Genomic DNA, 4,570 nt, shown 5'->3' with positions numbered 1-4,570 from the left:
GCGCCCCCGCACAGCCCTCTCGGAGCCCGAGCCCGGACAGACCCAAGCCCCGGCGCCCAGAGGGGCGAGCTGGCGCGCCCGAGCGAGGGGCTCGGGTAGGGGCACTCGGCGCGGGAGCAGCGGAGGCCCAGCGAGGCCGCGCTGGGGGAGACGAGAGCGGCGGGAATCGCAGGGGCGGCGAAGCGACCAGGACGGAGGGGACCGCCGAGAGCACGCGGAGAAAGGAGGGAGGGGCTGAGGGCGACGGGCGCCCGCCCCCCGCGGGCCTGGAAGCTGGCGTCCGCCCTCGAGGAGGAAGTTCTCAGCCTTCATCTGCTGCTTGGCAAGGAGGACGCTATGCCCAGGGAGGCTGCGGCAGCCGGCCTCCCCGCCCCCAGGGGCCCGGGTATCCAGGGCTGGCAGCGGAGAGCCAGGGCGAGAAGCCAGCTCACCTGTTTGCCTTCAGGGCAGCGGGAGGCGCTGCAGAAGCGGGGATGGCGCTCGGGGACGCGCGGGGAGCAGCCCAGTCCCCCGCCACTCTCTGGCTTGACCCGAGTGAGTGGGGCAGTCAAGTCCCCAGGGGCGAGTCAACCCGAGACCCCTCTCTTCCAGCAGCCCCTCCTTCATCTGACCCGCCAGCTGCGCCCCACTGCCCCAGCAGGCCTTGGCGCCAGGGTTTGGGGGGCTATGGTGGCTAGGAGCCCCCGGCCCAGACGTTTGTCATCCTGGGGGAGGGGAGCTGTCTCCCTGGCCATCAATTATGCAGGGCATGGGGGAAGGGCAGGGACTTGGCAGGTGGGGGTGCAGACCACAGCCATTCTGTCAACCACACTTGCTGGCTGTACTTTCTGGGTACAACTCTGCTCTAGCTGGAGTGAGGGGGCAGAGGAGGCCCTTGGCTTCACAGCGTCCAGCAGAAGTTGTTCTCTGGACACCCCGGGGAGGCCCGAGTGCCCCTTCTGGGGGCTGCAGGGGTGGCGCGGGGGCAGGAAGTTCTCTCTCATCCTCCTGCTGGGGGGGTGGGGGGCTTGCTGGTGGCAAGGGCTGCATTTGAATTCTCTCTGGCTCCCTCCTCAGGGTAGAATCTCAGTGCCATGACCACTGGGCTCAGGGAGAGGCCAGGCTCTAAATCTTGGGCTCTCACAGTGGGCACGTGCCGTCGCCCTGGACCTCACTAGAACTGAGGCAGAGGGGGGAGGTTTGCTTTCTCCCCCGTGGGAAGGAAGGTCTTTACAGGAAAGGACACCAAGCCTTCGCTGGACTCTTGGGAGGGTCAAGGACTCTCACCCACCATGGTGGTGTCTCCTGGACTTGCATTTGTGATGCTTCTTCCAGGACCCATGGCCCTGGCCGCAGGCTCTCAGCTGGAGGGCATGTGCTCTCCTGTGGGCCTGGGGAAAACTGGAGATCACCCTAAGTCCAGGCAGCCTGCCTCACAGAGGCCAAGCCCTGAGACCCCTGGCCACGGTTCCCGCTTACTCTGGCAGAGTGGGCAGGAGAGGGCTGTGGGGAGAGGCGACCAGCGCTGTTTAGGGAAGGGGGACAGCTCTGAGGACAAAGAGCCAACTGCACTGGCAGAGGGCAGAGCAGCAGCTGGCTTCTGGGCCTGTTCGTTTCTGGAACGCAGCCTCTCCCAGCCTGCAGCGCCCCCAGCAGGCAGTGGGGAAAGCGAGCCTGGGGGCCCAGCACTGGCCCTGCCTTCTGCTGTCTTGCTGGGTGGCTGGACCATGGGTCTCTGTGGATGCTGGAGGGGCCATCTCTTCTGTCTGACTAGAAAAGGGGAAACTTGGTCTCTGACCTCCTTCCCAAGGACAAGTCTCAATTTCAGGTTCCAGTGCAACCAGGTCACAGCAACAGTCATTCCTCTACCAGAGCTCTGGCTTCCCTCTGCAAATTCCACTACCCACTGGACTGAGGGCAAGGCTTAGCCTCTGCACCCCACCGTTACCCCTGACCAGCATGGCTTGGGATCACCCCTGAGCCCTACCTTCCCATTAGGGTCTAGGGGGAGAGAAGCAATGTACCATGGAGATGAGCGTCCCCCTACTGGGAACGGAGAAGGGCCTAGGAGCTCAGCCTGTAGCAGTTCGTGGGCTGGTGGGACTGTGGCTATTTTTATTTTCTTCTTGTGGCTTAACTAAATTTTACAATACTTGTGTGACACCTTTGAACTCCTTTTGAAATAAGAAAACAATGTATCTTCAATTGAAAAAGATGCAGTAAAAACTACGGAGAGCTGTGCCTACCCCCGTTCCTGTCACTTGGCTCAGGAACAGCACACCGTGGACAAGATACCGTGGAGGAGGGTGGTGGCCTCTGAATTCGAGGCGTGGACAGGGCCCTGCCTCTCTGCTCCTGACCTTTCGGGCAACTCCATAGTGACTTCCTAAGGAACCTCGGATGCAGACACTGGCATTATGTCACCGAGCGAGCGGCAGGAGGGTCAGGCCACGGGCCCTGGTGTGGACAGACCTGGGTTCCAACTAAGTTTTGGGGGTGGCTAGGAGAAGTGGGTAAAGGCGTCAGTCGTAAGGTGCTCGGCCGCAAGTGGGCGCTGGGGGAGGAGCAGGCCGCAGCGTCACAGGTGTGAGGGTCAGCGCTGTACCCCTGGGGCTCACAGCCTGTTGTAAGTCGGTCGCCGCAATTAAAGTTCCTTAAAAAAAAAGCCCCGAGTTCTTGGCCACACATTGATTTTTTCTCTTCTGAACAGATTACTGAACTTTTTAAAGTTTCTGCTGGAGAGATGCTGATAACACCCCCTAACTCTCGGTCCTGCTGGGAACCTCACTGCGATCATCCAGATAAAGTTCCCAGCCTGGTACTGACGCACAGGAAGCTTCTCGCAAACATCAGCCCTGTGCTAAGTGCACAATAAGTAGTAGCAGGTTTCAGACATGTGTTCCTCCCTTCTTTTTCCCCTTCAAGGCGAGAGCAGTGGGGAGGGTGCAGGTGGGAAGGAGGGGAACAGACACGAGGGAGCACAACAAAGACAGAGGAAGGCGAACCCAGAGGAGGACGCTTCCTCGGGGTCCTGATCCTGAGCAGCGCCTGCCTGCTGCCCGCCTCCTGCTCCCGGCACACCAGGACCCCGTCCTTCCGCCAGGCCACCAGCCCGACCTCCGTGCCCAGCCCCTCACGAAGCATGAAGCCCCTGCGTGCCCAGCTGGCGTCATCGCAACGCAGTCCCCCGCCCAGAGGGGCTCCCAGCGGGTAGAGGCCCTGACCTTCTCCCAGACCCAGGGAGGAAAAGCTACAATTGCATGATCAGCCATTAGCCATTCGGGGGCAGTGTACTAGAATTTAGGGTCCTCTTCCTGGCAAAGCTTGATGGCCACATGGCCACCTCCAGAGGCAGGACCAAGAACGGCACTTGGCTTTTCGGGGGGCCGTGCCATGGTCAGCTGTAAGGACACGCAGGACGTCCTGAGCTACTGTCTTCCTGAAAGTTCTTGCTTCTCTGGGTCGATCATTTGTTGTTTTCACGTGTGCAGGAGTTGGGGTGTCAACGGTTGGTCCTCCCCGCCTCACCTCAGTGGCTACTGTGAGGGATGGCTGCGTAGCAGAGGCCTGTCTCCACCCGCGAGCATAAGACAGGTGTGGACAGGTCCTCAGGCCAGAGGAACCTCAGCCTGTGGCAGGAAGGCCCAGGGCGCACTGGGGCCCTTCCCCCCCAAATCCCTTCTGCTCACCTTCACCTTCAGGCTGAGCTCACAGAACCAGAGTCCACCCTAAGAGCTGGAAGGGAAGTGGTGGACATGCTGGGACAGGACAGACCTCCTTTTTGAAGGCCTCGTACCCAACGCAGGCAAAGGAGCTCAATTCTGTGGGTTACCCCACTATTTCCTCCCACTGTCCACGGTGCCTCTGCCCCCTCATCTCTCTCCCCTCAACCAAGGCCATGGTTATCGCAACTCTGTAGAATGGATTCCTGCTTGTTTTTTATTTTTAAGCCAAGGAATTCAAGGGAGATGTGGAGAAAAGGGGGAAGATTATGAAGGGCCGGGGCTGGGGAAATGGGGCAGGAGGACCAGAGGAGACTGAGAGAAAGGGAGAAAGCCACATCTGAATGGGGGAGGGGAGGATGCAACAGCTGGATGCAGCGGAGAATGCCACAGCTGGAGGAGGTGAGGGGCATCACCTGGGCATCCGCAAGCAGCCACGCTCAGCCTATAATGCTCAGGTGCAGCCGAGTGTGGGGGGGCGGGGGAGTCGGACGGTGGGCACACCGGGCCTGCCCTGCCTTTCCTTCCCGGAGAGGCCGAAACTCTCACGCCCGGAGACCCGCTCGAGGGCGAGTGGGAGGAGAGGAGGATGCCCTCCGGCCGGCCGTCCTCGCGGCAGCCTCCTCTCCACCTGCTCCCCGCCCCCACAGTGCTTGCCAGCTCCGAGGCCTCGTCTCCCGGCTGGGCCGCCGCAGCCCTCGCTCGCTCCCCTCCTTCCATCCCCACAGGCGTCGGGTCCAGGTCCCCAGTTCCTCCATCCCTCCATCCTCAGCATCCCCGCGCCACCTGCCCCACCCCGCCGCCTCAGCACCCCGACCCGCCCGGCCCCCGGCCCCCCGGACGCGGACCCATCCGTGCCCCCACCCCCC

This window comes from Condylura cristata, unplaced genomic scaffold, assembly GCF_000260355.1.
Source record: "Condylura cristata isolate star-nosed mole 26May11 unplaced genomic scaffold, ConCri1.0 scaffold00034, whole genome shotgun sequence".
Taxonomy (NCBI): Eukaryota; Metazoa; Chordata; class Mammalia; order Eulipotyphla; family Talpidae; genus Condylura; species Condylura cristata.
The sequence above is the reverse complement of the archived record's forward strand: the minus strand, read 5'-3'. Positions refer to the sequence as shown.